This window comes from Bos grunniens, chromosome 1 (assembly GCF_055505025.1).
Source record: "Bos grunniens cultivar Pamir isolate PY7600 chromosome 1, Bosgru_T2T1.0, whole genome shotgun sequence".
In the NCBI taxonomy this organism is placed as follows: domain Eukaryota; kingdom Metazoa; phylum Chordata; class Mammalia; order Artiodactyla; family Bovidae; genus Bos; species Bos grunniens.
In genome coordinates, this window is record NC_141165.1 from 79150740 (window position 1) to 79165746 (window position 15007).

Here is a 15007-nt window from a genome sequence, read left to right on the forward strand (position 1 = left end):
GAAAAGGAGTACGTCAAGGTTGTATATTGTCACCCTGCTTATTTAACTTATATGCAGAGTACATCATGAGAAACGCTGGGCTGGAAGAAGCACAAGCTGGAATAAAGATTGCAAGGAGAAATATCAATCACCTCAGATATGCAGATGACACCATCCTTATGGCAGAAAGTGAAGAGGAACTCAAAAGCCTCTTGATGAAAGTGAAAGAGGAGAGTAAAAAGTTGGCTTAAAGCTCAACATTCAGAAAACGAAGATCATGGCATCCGGTCCCATCACTTCATGGGAAATAGATGGGGAAACAGTGGAAACAGTGTCAGACTTTATTTTTTTGGGCTCCAAAATCACTGCAGATGGTGTCTGCAGCCATGAAATTAAAAGACGCTTACTCCTTTGAAGCAAAGTTATGACCAACCTAGATAGCATATTCAAAAGCAGAGACATTACTTTGCCAACAAAAGTCCGTCTAGTCAAGGCTATGGTTTTTCCAATGGTCATGTATGGATGTGAGAGTTGGACTGTGAAGAAAGCTGAGCACTGAAGAATTGATGCTTTTGAACTGTGGTGTTGGAGAAGACTCTTGAGAGTCCCTTGGACTGCAAGGAGATCCAACCAGTTCATTCTGAAGGAGATCAGCCCTGGGATTTCTTTGGAAGGAATGATGCTAAAGCTAAAACTCCAGTACTTTGGCCACCTCATGCGAAGAGTTGACTCATGGGAAAAGACTCTGATGCTGGGGGCAGGAGGAGAAGGGGACGACAGAGGATGAGATGGCTGGATGGCATCACTGACTCGATGGATGTGAGTCTGAGTGAACTCCGGGAGTTGACGATGGACAGGGAGGCCTGGCGTGCTGCAATTCACGGGGTCGCACAGAGTTGTACACGACTGAGCGACTGAACTGAACTGAATGGTCTAGTGGCTTTCCCTACTTTCTTCATTTTAAGTCTGAATTTGACAATCAGGAGTTCATGGTCTGAGCCACAGTCAGCTCCTGGTCTTGTTTTTGTTGACTGTATAGAGCTTCTCCATCTTTGGCTGCAAAGAATGTAATCAGTCTGGTTTCGGTGTTGACCATCTTGTGATGTCCATGTATAGAATCTTCTCTTGTGTTTTTGGAAGAGGGTGTTTGCTATGACCAGTGCATTTTCTTGGCAAAACTCTATTAGTCTTTGCCCTGCTTCATTCCATATTCCAAGGCCAAATTTGCCTGTTACTCCAGGTGTTTCTTGACTTCCTACTTTTGCATTCCAGTCCCCTATAATGAAAAGGACATCTCTTTTGGGTGTTAGCTCTAAGAGGTCTTGTAGGTCTTCATAGCACCGTTCAACTTCAGCTTCTTCAGCATTACTGTTTGGGGCATAGACTTGGATTACTGTGATTTTGAATGGTTTGCCTTGGAAATGAACAGAGATCATTCTGTCGTTTTCAAGATTGCATCCAAGTACTGCATTTCGGACTCTGTTGTTGACCATGATGGCTACTCCATTTCTTCTAAAGGATTCCTGCCCGCAGTAGTAGATATAATAGTCATCTGAGTTAAATTCACCCATTCCAGTCCATTTTAGTTCGCTGATTCCTAGAATGTCAACATTCACTCTTGCCATCTCTTGTTTGACCACTTCCACTTTGCCTTGATTCATGGACCTGACATTCCAGGTTCCTATGCAGTATTGCTCTTTACAGCATCAGACCTTGCTTCTATCGCCAGTCACATCCACGACTGGGTATTGTTTTTGCTTTGGTTCCATCCCTTCATTCTTTCTGGAGTTATTTCTCCACTGATCTCCAGTAGCATATTGGGCACCTACTGATCTGGGGAATTCCTCTTTCAGTACCCAATCATTTTGCCTTTTCATACTGTTCATGGGGTTCTCAAGGCAAGAATATTGTAGTGGTTTGCCATTCCCTTCTCCAGTGGACCACATTCTGTCAGACCTCTCCACCATGACCCTCCCCTCTTGGGTGGCTCCAAGGGCATGGCTTAGTTTCATTGAGTTAGTGCAGGCGGCTGTGACCGGTGCAGTAGTGCAACCGAGAGGAGCTACCCCACCTCCGAGGTCAGGGGCAGAAGCCGGGAGGACCCCATGCCTGAGGGGTGGTAGCCAAGAGGAGTTACCCAACGTCCGAGGCCAGGGGCAGCGGCTGAGAGTGCCAGGCTGCGATGGCACAGGAAGGGCCCAGAGGCGCTACCCCACATCCGAGGTCAGGGGCGGTGGCCGAGAGTGCCAGGCTGTGGCAGCACAGGAGCAGCCCAGAGGAGCTACCTCATGTCTGAGGCTAGTGGTGGCAGCCGGGAGGAGCTACCCTACACCCGAGACCAGGGGCGCCGGCTGGGAGGAGCTACCCCACCTTTAAGGAGCGGTGGCTGTGGGGGTGCAGGAGGGCTGAGAGGAGCTATTCCACGTTCAAGGTCAGGAGGGGCGGCGGTGAGGAGATACCCCTCGTCCAAGGTAAGAAGCAGCGGCTGCAATTTGCTTGAGCAGCTGTGAAGAGATACCCCACGTCCAAGGTAACAGAAACCCAAGTAAGACAGTAGGCGTTGCAAGAGGGCATCAGAGGGCAGACACACTGAAACCATCCTCACAGAAAACTAGTTCTACTCCAAGGCAACCTGCATTTCCACCTGAAAGTAGGGAGGAGCCCAGTGCTTAGCAGGAATGGTGAGCCACTCCTTGGCCTGAGTCAGGCTCAGGAGGCTCTCAAGAAGGAAGATGTTGATAGGGGTGGGGCCTGTGGCAAGTTTCATGTCATTGTCCTTTCTTAGGTTGTATATGTATAAGGAAGGGCGTTCCACAGCTAGACTGTGCATTGGGGCGGTCCCTTCACAGCCATCCCTATCTGGCAGAGTTGTGCCATTGTCTCCCTCTTCCTAAGGCTTCTTAGTTCTCTTGCTTTGGGGTAGTGGGTGTAGAAGAGAGGGGCAGGAATGTTGATGCAGTTTGAGATCCCAGTGCAAGATGAAAATTCAGGCCCTTCGTTCAAAAATTATTGTGTTGTTCAGTCATTCAGTCATTTCCAACTCATTGTGACCCTATGGACTGTAGCATGCCAGGCTTCCCCATCCTTCACTATCCCCCAGAGTTTGTTCAATTTATGTCCACTGAGTCAGATGCTATCTAATCATCTCATCCTTTACTGCCGCCTTCTCCTCCTGCCCTCAGTCTTTCCCAGAATCAGAGTCTTTCCCAATGAGTTGACTCTTCACATTGGGTGACCAAAGTATTGGAGCTTCAGCTATCAGTCCTTCCAATGAATAGTCAGGGTTGATTTCTTTTATGATTGACTGGTTTGATCTCCTTGTAGTTCAAGGGACTCTCAAGAGTCTTCTCCAATACCATAGTTCAAAAGCATCAGTTCTTCGGTGCTCAGCCTTCTTTATGGTCAGACTCTCAGATCCATACATAACTACTGGAAAAACCATAGCTTTAACTATATTGACCTTTGTCGGCAAAGTGATGTCTTTGCTTTTTAATATGCTGTCTAGGTTTGTCATAGCTTTTCTTCCAAGGGGCAAGCGTCTTTTAATTTCATGGCCACAGTCACCATCCACATTGATTCTGGAGCCCAAGAAAATAAAATCTGCCACTGTTTCCATTTTTTCCCCATCAATATGCTGTGAAGTGATGGAACTGGGTGCCACAATCTTAGTTTTTTGAATGTTGAGTTTCAAGCCAGCTTTTTCATGCTCGTCTTTCACTTTCATCAAGAGGCTCTTTAGTTTCTCTTCACTTTCTGCCATTACAGTGATATCGTCTACATATCTGAGATTGTTGGTGTTTCTCTCAGCAATCTTGATTCCAGCCTGTGATTCATCAAGCCCAGCATTTCTCATGATGTGCTCTGAACATAAGTTAAATAAGCAAGGTGACAATATACTGCCTTGTCTTATTCCTTTCCCAATTTTGAACCAGTCATTTGTTCTTGTAAAGTTCTGTTGCTTCTTGACTTGCATACAGGTTTCTCAGGAGACAGGTACAGTGGTCTGGAATTATCAAGACTCTCAAAATGGTGACAGCAGAGCAAAACCATGTGTGGGGCCCTTCTGTATGCCAGGGCATGTGCCACTTTCAGATTTCAGTCCTGTGAGTCTGCTCTGGGTGGTGGTGGCTCAAGGTGTGGAGTGGGGATCTGAGGTAGAGAGGGTAGGGACTTCACTCAGCCAATAAACACCAGACCGCTGCTTCCAACCCAAGCCAAAAACGAGAAGTCTTCCCAAGCTGCACTAAATGTGGAAGATAGCACAAGGATGACTACAGCTTGGGGCCCTGAGAGTTTCAAGCAATTGCTTTTAGATTCTGTGGCAAATGTTATTTTGCCTAAGAGACGCAGGCCCAGATAGCAAAGGTGATTGGTAGAAGGTCACACTACTTGTTGGTGACAAATGGGATCTAAATCTCAGACCTTCCAGCTTCCATGTTCTTTCTCAGCCTGAAGCTGAGTAACAGCACAATTGTGTCCTCTCATTGTGGATTAAATGGGAACTTGGGAATAAGAGTGAGGTGCAGGAAGGAAAAGGGATAAAGGATAATTGAATGGAAGAAACAAAACAGTTTAGAAAGCTGAAGCAATTTGTCTGAGTCCCACTGGATGCACAACATACAACAAAGCAGACAAATGTCTGTTCAGCAAAACAAAACTGGAAGAGGATGATAGTTTCCAATAAAATATGCCTATTTCCAACCAGACTTGAGGTCATCTGATAAAGGACAGATTGTCCAGAGTAAATAGAGAGAGGAAAAAAGATGCTTTGGGCTGAGTTTAGTTCCATGTCAAAATCACAGAGGAGCTTATTGCTTCTTTCTCCTGCTTGCCATCTCTCAGGCATCAAGATCTCATGGAGCCAGGAAAGGAGATAGTAGATCATATATTCATGCATTTGTGCATTCTTCCATCTATCAGGCATCTTTTGGGTACCTCTGTTGTCTTACTGGGTGGTACCTCTAGCTCCTCTATTATACTAAATCCTGAAAAGAATGTTTAAAACATCACCCCTACCCCTATTCTGTCTACAGAAAGTAGACAACTACTATCATGAGAGGAAACTAACCACAATTAAGAATAATACTAGTGATGCCTGCTGTGTGCTATTGGAACTCCAGAGAAGGAGAAATTCATTATAATATATTCATTGTACTTCTGGTTGATAATTGGCCTGCTGGTTCCTATTTGCTTCAGCAACTGCTGCCTGGATCTATTCATCATTGCTGTGTTCCTCTTTCCCAAAAGGCTCCTGGGGAGAGCGCATAGCTGGGGAGTGGGGATGTGGGATTCTTATAGACAGAATCTATTTTTTACCCTAGTGATGCATGGCTATATACCAATCCTTCTCTGCACCAGGGTGTGTGTGTTGAGGCGGGGGACCTAGAGTGGAGGTGGTTCTGGTTCAGATATAGTGAGGATCCATGCCGCCTCATGTTTTCTCTTGCCCGTCTGCTGCCCCCAGCATGTATGAAAGAGAACAGCCCTGCAGAGGCCAGGATGAGGGCCAGCTGTGTGTTCATGGGGTGTTTCTCTGTCTCCATCTGAAAAACGGCAGGAAGGGAGGAGGTCTAATGAACTAGTGTTCCCTTACCCAAACAAGAAACAACCTACATTCCCTCCCAGGGAGCGCGGGATTGAAATAGAGGAGGAAGGGGAATCAGTCATAAAGGCTGTTGCAGAAGAGGGAGAAGGGTTGGCGCGCCTAAGTGCCTACCCAGTACACGTTTTCTGTGATTCTCTGCAGCTCGACTGGTGATTCTATTCTCATCCACCGGGAGATCTGTACATAGCTTGTGATATAACTGGAAACAGTAGACATGAGGCAAATCCAGTGTCATCATATGTCCCATCATAATAGCACTGCCCATTCAGGCCCAAATGTTGGCATTTACAGGGCTGGCATCACCTCCAGAATTTCACCCAGGGATAGGAGTAAGATCTGTATTATAATTCCCATCGCACAGAAGAGGAAACCAAGGCTTGGGAAAGACTAGGACACGACTGAGCGACTTCACTTTTACTTTTCACTTTCATTCATTGGAGAAGGAAATGGCAACCCACACCATTGTTCTTGCCTGGAGAATCCCAGGGATGGGGGAGCCTGGTGGGCTGCCATCTATGGGGTCACACAGAATCAGACACGACTGAAGTGACTTAGCAGCAGCAGCAAGCTACTTGCAGATGAGTGGCACTCCCCATGAGTGGCAGATGAGGAACCAGAGCCTGTGTTTTCTGTGATGTTCTTTCTTCTGCTCATGTTTTTTTCTGGATGGATCGCTTCCTGCTCAGTTCCTGCTGGGTGGATTGTGACAGGAGTGTAGCAGGAGCTGGGAGGAGGGTTCGGCAGCCCCTAGAAGCCCAGTGATCATTAGATAGCTGCCACATGGACCCGTGGTGTCTTTTCACAGTCTCTTGCCCTTTAAACTAACTCGATACAGCAGTAACTTCAATAGCAATACATCGGTTGGTCCCACTCTTAAATGATCAGGCTGGGATTCAGCATCTTTATGCTCCTTCTCTATTTTTGCCCTCATCCTGAGCCATCATAAAGACACTTGGAGCCAAGTGGGAACAGTATTTGTCTCGCAATTATTTCTAATTGCCCTGTAGTTTTGTGGCGTGTAAGTGGTGTGACCTACATACCAGTTATGTGAAATGCTTTTCATCCTGGAGTCTATATTAAGGAGGACATAAATCAGTGAGGTCAGGGAACGGTGGCTAAGTCCATCTCACAGTTAACATGTATATCCAGCTCCACCATCGGCACTTATTGAAATTCCAGCTCTTCTTTACAACCCCTAGAGCTGAGGCTGCCTCTTCCTCTATGAAGCGTCCAGAGATTGCTCTTTCCTGTGGCTTCCCACAGCTCTTGTTCTCATCTCAGGTGCTCATCATTTTCTGTATATTTCATCTTCCTGAACTCCTTATGCCAGAGACTATGTCTAGTGCATTTTCCTATCCTTGTCTGCTCTGAGAACTGACAATGGCCAATATCCTTGCTCAGTTAACTACTTGTTGAATGAAAGCATAAACTGATTACATCACAGGCATTGTATGTGTGGTGCATAGTTGCTCAGTTGTGTCCGACTCTTAGTGACCTCATGGATTGTAGCCCATCAGGCTCCTCTCTCTGTCCATGGGATTTTCCAGGCAAGAATACTGGAGTGAGTTGCCATTTCCTCCTCCACAGGATCTTCCCAACCCAGGGATTGAACCCACGTCTCCTGTGTCTCCTGCCCTGGCAGGTGGATTCCTTATCACTGAACCACATGGGAAGCCATAGACATTGTGGAGACTTGTAAAAAATCATGTGGACCCATGATTCTCTTCACAGCTCATATTTTACTTTACACTGACTCTCTAAGTAGTAAACTCTTATTTGGGTTTCAAGATCATTGTGTCTGACTCTTGCAACCCCATGGACTGTAGCTTGCCAGGCTCCTCAGTCCATGGGATTTCCCAGGCAAGAATACTGGAGTGGATTGCCATTTCCTTCTCCAGGGGATCTTCTCGACCAGGGATCAAACCTGGCTCTCCTGCATTGCAAGCAGATTCTTTACCAACTGAGCTACCAGTGAAGTGAAAGTCACTTAGTCGTGTCCAACTCTGTGACGCCATAGACTGTAGCCTGGTAGTTTCCCTGTCCATGGAATTCTCCAGGCCAGAATACTGGGGTGGATTGCCATTTCCTCCTCCAGGGGATTTTCCCAACCCAGGGATCGAACCCAGGTCTCCTGCATTACAGGCTGATTCTTTACCATCTGAGTCACCAGGGAAGACCAAGCTACCAAGGAATCCCTCAGATCAATACATTAATATTCAATTACATTTTCTAGCAAGTGTTGCCATGTTAAGTCTTATCCTATATTCATTTTGATAGGCTGCCTTGCAAATTGCATCCGCATCTTGGAAAGAGGAATGATATCCCCAATTTATAGAAATATCAGCTTAGAATAGTTAATATATGGCTTTCCACAGGTTGCAAAGCCATTAAATGGCAGAACAGGATTCATTAAATAGATAATTCTTTTTTATAAGAGAAATGTTTGTTTGGGGCTTCCCAGGTGGGGCTAGTGGTAAAGAACCCAATTGCCAATGCAGGAGACCTGAATGACATGGATTGGATCCCTGAGTCAGGAAGATCCTCTGGAGGAGGGCATGACAACCCATGCCAGTATTCTTGCCTGGAGAATCCCATGGACAGAGGAGTCTAGTGGACTACAGTGCATGGGGTTGCAAAGAATTAGAAACGACTGAAGTGACTTAGCATGCACGCACATTTGTTTTGAAGAGAAATGTTTTCATTTATTGAATCAAATGAAAGCAGCATCAGCTAAGTATTTTCATAAATCCAATAAAAACTTAAAGCAAATCTATATGTTGATCCTCTCTTTACTATCACTGAGTGTTAGTCACTCAGTTGTGTCCAACTCTTTGGGATCCCCATGGACTGTAGCCTGCCAGGCTCCTCTGTCCATAGGATTTCCCAGGCAAGAATACTGGAGTGGGTTGCCATTCCCTTCCCCAGGGGATATTCCTGACCCAGGGATTGAACCTGGATCTCCTGCATTGCAGGCAGATTCTCTACTATCTGAGCCACCAAGGAAGCCCATTGCCTATCATTAGGCCTTCTTTATATATTTGTTTTTAAATTTCTTTTTAAGTGGAGGATAATTGATTTACAATGTTGTGTTGGTTTCTGCTGTACAACAGCATGATTCAGCCATAAGTATATATATCCTCCATCTTGAACCTCTTTCCCACCCCCATCCCACCCCTCTAGCTAACTATATACTAACTGATCATTCAATAGGTTTTTATTAAGTGCTTGCCACATGTTGGGCATTGTGGAGAATCTATAGGAAAATAAAATGTGGTCCTTGCTCTCAAGGAACTCACAGTCTAGTAAAAGGGACATCCACTTAAAAGGAAAACAGTGTCATGTGGCAAGTACTCTACCAAGAATACTGACTAAACAGTTTGTGTTTGTTCTCATAGACATACTGCTCTTCATGCCTCTCCTCTCCTGAGCTGAAAGTGATGATGCTCAAAATCATAAATATCCAAAAAACAATCCATTAATAAATAATGTTTATTTATTAACATTAATAAAAGAAGCATAGTCTTCAAGGTTAAGCTTTCTTACTGTACAGATGCTGGGGAGGAGTGGATGGCAGGCTGCTTCTGTCCATCCCATCAGGAGAGTTGAATCAAAGAGGGAGTAGGCAGAAAAATCCAGGACTTCTTGAGACAGAGGACAGAAGAGAGAGATGTGTCATTGTAGAACAGGAAAGGCCCCTCCCACAAACCCAGTTCCCCGCCTCTGACAGGTGGAGTTCCTCCTTGTAAACATCCCCGGTCTTTTCATTTGACCCTTTGTTGAAGGTTGATCACATCAGCCTCAGCCCTGTCGGTCAGCAAGACTTTTTCAGCTTGAGTGGGGTGAGAGCACAAGAACACCCTCTTGTTTGACTTCCTCTGAGCCAACTACAGCTCCACTGGCCACTGTCTGTGGTCTGGCCCCCTTCGTCCAGGGAGAAAACATCCTTGAGTACCAGCAAGAGTCTAGCCAGGTAAGGCCAGCTGGTTTTCCACTGGCTCCACAAAGAGATGGGGCTTCTCTCTATGAACTGATTTATCTTGTCCCCAACTTGTGTCTCAGGTCCCCTCCACCCTTGCCTTGTACTTCCATCTAGAATCATATTCTCTGTGACCCAATGAAAAAAATGTTCCATTTTTCCTTACTGCTCAGGGTTGATGATATTTGTAGACCAGCATTTTTCAGCCTATAAAATCCCCTGACATACTTATCTCTCTATTGATTTTGATCTTAACTGCACTGTAAGAATGGTGGGATAGAAGTAATTTTCTCTATTCAGTGGCTTAGGAACTGAAGCTTAGTGAATTGAAGTGATTTGTTCAAGTTTGATCTGCAGACTGAGGCCAAGATTAGATCTGATGCCTCCTTTTCTCTCCCTCTACTGCAGGCCCCCCACCCCCCAGCCCAGGCAGGTCACACCTTATCTCAAAAAGCCAAGAGAAGTGAATGTGTTTCCTAAGCTGCCAAGAAAAGGTGCTTCTTTCTTGCAGGGAGATTGGGAGGGATATTTTCAATTCATCTGAGAGACAGAGAGATTTCATAGTGATATCTAGGCTTCATCAAACTATTTTTAGAGGACGAATGAGAATTTGTACATAAAGGGGCCTTGTTAACTGAACACTGATATGCAAATTGGAGGAGATGACTACATGGAGCCTGACACGTGCTCTGGCTTTCATTTGGGGCTGAATGACACTTTCTTAATGTCAACAGTGTTATGAGGCACTGATCACAATGGCCCTAGGGAAATATTTTAGCTTTTCTGTCTTACTGTGGTATGTGGAAAACCAAATCTCAATGGGAGGAGGGAACACTCCCAAATCCTTTCAAATTGACTCCTGCAATTTCCTCTCTTATGACAGCTATCATTATATCTCATTGTTCTACAGTTTTAAGAAAATCTCATCTTCAGTGATTATGTAGTTTATTTTTTTAAGATGCTAATTTTGGCTATCATTTTCCTCTGCATGCTCTGAAGGTTATATCGTTCTTAGTTGCGGAAGGAAATGTTTCTTTTGTGGATGTGTGCGTGCGTGTGTGTCTATTTGAGTTTGTTTTGACAGTGCTAATATTCATCCCTGTGGGCCCACCACAATGCAGTGTAATTTTTAGCACGCTTGGTATATTCTTAGTATCTTTCTGCCTGTAAGGGTCTTGAAGAGATCACTTAAGCAATTAACTTATTCAAAATAGAGAAACTGAGGCTCAGAAAGGGGACACAGTGTGCACAAGGCCGGGTGGCCAGTGATCTCTGGGGCTTTAACTCTTTCACTGGTTACTACCTGTAGTGATTTGTGTTGGGCAGCCCTAAGTATAAGTGTTAACTGTGTCATTTTGGGGACTAAACCCAGATGCTCAGTGAGACTCCTTACAATGACAAGTTTTAATTTTACTTTGACCTTTTCCTATCATCCAGATGATTGCTGTGGAGGCTTGGACAAGCGGGTATGGCGGAGATGTTGACAAGTGTTTAGACCTTGTGTTTGATTGATTGCCGGGGGAGTAATGAGACAGGAAGGAGACCAGAATGACTCCAAGAATTTTTTTTTTTTTTTTTTGACTCCAAGAATTTGTGGAGCAACTGGTAGGAAGGAGCGGCCTTCATCTGAGATGGAGAAGACCGTGAGAGGAACAGGTTTTTGAAAGAGCATCTGGAGCTTATTTTGGCCAGGAAGGCACTGGAGATGTTGGGTAGTGACTAAATATATGAACCTTGGATTCAGCGAGGCTATCTAAGTTGAAGATAAAAACTGGTTGTCATCAATAGATACATACTATTTACAGCAATAAAATTAAATGAGATCTTCAAAGGAGTCAATATAGATGGAAGAGAGAAGAGGTTTAAGGGCTGACTTTTGAGGCACTATAAAGTTTTGGATTAGGGAAGTGGGGAGAATCTAGTTAACATGCACTAAAGGGGAAAGGGCATGGTGGGGGTGGTCTTCATCAGCAGAGAGAAGGATTTTTTCACTGAGGTGCTTTGGAATCGCCAGCACATGGCAATAATGAAAAACATTTTTCAGTTGCCATTTCTGTAGACAATACATCATCCCTTTATTGTCTGCACTCTAGAGCAGACCACTCCTACCATTCTTACCACTCTCTATTCCCTCTGGTTCCATGGCAACCAAAAGAGATGGAGGAGGAGCAGTGGAAGTGGAGGGTGAACACTAGGAGATAGTGATGTGTGTTGGGATCCAAATGAAGGAGACATCCAAGGAGAAGAGAGGGGTTGGATGGCACATATGTTGCTGAGAGGCAGATGAGTTGATGTCAGAGAGATGAGCTGCATTCAAGAGAAAAAGGGAATTGGTGCTGGTAAATTTCTTTCAAGGATCCCATTTATAAATAGAGCCAGAGAAATTGGATACAACCTAGGAGGGAAAGAAAGAGGCTTTTCTCCCCTGCCTCTCTTATGATGAAAGAAAGATGATAGAAATATACTTTTGTAGAGATCGTAACTTCAGAGTATTTCTCTGTCCTACACCTGTAAGTGGGGCTTCCTTGGTGGTTCAGACAGTAAAGAATTCACCTGCAATGCAGGGGACCTAGGTTTAATCCCTGAGTTGGAAAGATCCCCTGGAGAAGGGAATGGCAACTCACTCCAAGTATTCTTGCCTTGAGAATTCCATGGACAGAGGAGCCTGATGGGCTACAGTTCATAGGGTCACAAAAAGTCAGATACGAATGAGTGACCAACACACACACACACACACACACACACCTGTAGGTAGTCCTGGTAAACTTTTTGTCTTACATTTTTTTCAGGGGGTTGAAGTCATCTGCCCCAAATCACACAGCAAACTAATACCAGATGAAACTCACACCTGGGTCCAAAAGGTTGAATTCATTTTTTTCTTCACTGCCACTGCCTCATACTAAACAGATAATTTTGGAGATCACGTGCAGCTTTAGAACTCTCTATAAAGCTCTAGAAAGTTTCATTTTTGTTATGGTTTAAGGACCTTTCTTAAATCCCAGGAATTCACACTTCTCAGGTATGTGCCCTAAACTGCAGGTGTGTTATACCAAATGCAGGATGTTTGGGGCCCTGGGAGGGAACTAGAACCTAGCATCTGCATCAGTGGAAACTTGAAACTTCCAAATATGGTCAACTCAGGGCTTCAGGTTGAACCATCTGTTTTCTGGAAGATGGGAATGTCCTTTCTTATGCCAGTAGTCCTGGACTGATTCTCACATCAATCTCTTCATCTAGTGGTGAATTTGTGTCTACTTATCCACGTTCATGATGCATCCTTAATACTGTCTGCTTTCTGTCCACTTGAGGCTGATACACTGTTAAAATTCTTTGCTTACATGGAGTTCCAGCCACACATTTCTGGGTCAGGATATTGCTACTGTATACTCAGGGATACAGTGAAACACATGTTATTTTGACACAGCCCTGAACAATGCATGTTACTAACAAAAATTTCAGTAACAGAGACTTGTTAGAAATAAACAGACATTTATTTGGGGTTTGTTAAAACTGCAACCTGGAAGACAAAGATTCAAGAAGCACCTGAATTGTTTTCTGCTGGATTGCAAAATGGAGGAAGCTTATAAAGGCAAAAACTGCAAGGCCACGGTTAGTTACATAAGTTGTTTATCAAGAATCACAATTGCAGCTGATGAGAAGGGAGAATGCTTGTTAAGCAAGGATTGGTTGGGGCCTGAAATGGTTAATAGTTACAAAGTGGGACCTTGAGTCCATAAAGTTGCAGTTGTTGGCTATTGTTCTGAATACAGCTGTTGGTGTCCTTGGGTAAAGAAAGTTCAGTTTCTCAGTGGTGCAGGGACGTGTCTGAGACCAGATTCTCAATGGCCACCTAATTTCATTTTTGTGTACCTGATGCCGAAGCTGAAATTTCAATGTTTTGCGACATGATGAGAACAGTTGAAACATTGGAAAAGACCTTGATGCTGGAAAAGATTGAAGGCAGAAGGAGAAGAGGCAACAGAGGATGAGATGGTTGGATGGCATCATTAATGCAATGGACATGAACTTGGGCAAACTCTTGGAAATGGTGGAGGACAGAGAGGACTGGTCCATGGTGTCGTGAAGAGTCAGACATGACTTGGCTACTGAACAACAACATATCTAAACTATGATTATTTTTATTATAATTTCAATTTGTCCTCAATGCCCAGAATAAAAAACTTTACACAAAGTAAAGGGGGACCATTTTCCCCCTCTCCCAGCGCCACCCTCCTAGCTGGTGGCAGGTGTTCTGTCCCATCCTTGATGGCACCAAAAGGAAACTCATGGAGTAAAATATAGCACTTACTCTTCAGCAGTAGGTCATACTGGGTCCTTGGTGTCTGCTTTATTTTGTCCAAAATTACATGTATCTGGACAGCTCAGTGTGACACTGTGATGCCCCTAGAACGCTCTTCCTACACTGTTTACAGATTACTATCTAGGCTTTGTCTGGCCGTCTTACAATTATCTATTTGCAGATCTAGTTCTTTCATCTATAGTTGCTCTTTAAAACAGAAAGACATTATATTTGTAGGTTTTCTTCTACTTTCCACCTCTCTCTCTTTCCCTTAGCACAGTTATTGGCACAGAGAAGTTCCCCCCAAAATGTGTTTGAATTAATAAATTAAATGAAACAATTTGTGCCATGTCGAGTTTCATACTGAAGGTTAATCTAAGTTGTATAAGGAAAAAAGTAGAGTATCCAAATTAAGATCTTCCTGTAAACAAAATTAATGCATGAATGAGGCAATTCAGATCTATAACTTGGAAACCAGCTGGTACAGTTCATTTTGCTCTGTAGCTAGGAATACATAAACCTGTATAATGGATATGTCCATGTTGAAAATTTAACACCATCATTACTCATGCCTATAAGCCTCAGGAGTACAAGTACAATCATTAACAGCTGTTGATGCCATAGACATTCCTTTGATTGTTAATATGTTTAACAAATGAAGAATTCTTGACAATCAATAAGACAAAGAAGATGAAACTAATAAAAATGTCTAGACTACACACCCCCCAAGCTGTCAGTCTCACAACTAAAAAAAAATATTGCAAATTAAAACAAATATTGAACTATAAAAACTATTTATTGCCAAGTAGAAAATTTTAAATTGTAAGTCCTCTCCTGATCTGCAGAAAAATGGACTTTATATCCTTTTTAAAAAACTTTGTAATTTTTGAAAAAGTGAGGTAAAATTGGCATCTAATATTATGTTGGTTTCAGATACATAATATATTGATTTAATACTTGTAAAAATTGGGAATTGATCACCACAATAAGTCTGGTTGCTATTCTTCACCCACATACTTATGAATTTTTTTCTTGTGATGAAAACTTTTAAGATCTCTCAAAAACTTTCAAATATGCGATATAGTATTATTAACCATAGTCATCATACTATACATTACACCCTCAAGACTTATTCATTTTGGAACTG

The 15007-nt window shown here is 43.6% G+C and overlaps 1 protein-coding gene across 13 annotated transcripts in view; it reads left to right on the forward strand.

Annotated features, from left to right (window-relative positions):
- TPRG1 (tumor protein p63 regulated 1) overlaps positions 1 to 15007 on the forward strand; it is a 373176-nt gene that overhangs the window by 74765 nt on the left and 283404 nt on the right. For 4 of the 13 annotated variants that reach the window (XM_086399032.1, XM_086399047.1, XM_086399024.1 and 1 more), the window contains exon 1: positions 9334 to 9554. The exons of 3 other annotated variants lie outside the window; for them this stretch is intronic. The gene's annotated coding sequence lies outside the window, so the exon portion shown is untranslated. Of the gene's footprint in view, positions 1 to 2317; positions 2451 to 9332; positions 9555 to 15007 lie in introns of those variants that run through there. 6 more of the 13 variants (XM_086398996.1, XM_086399005.1, XM_086399056.1 and 3 more) reach the window with 6 other exon arrangements.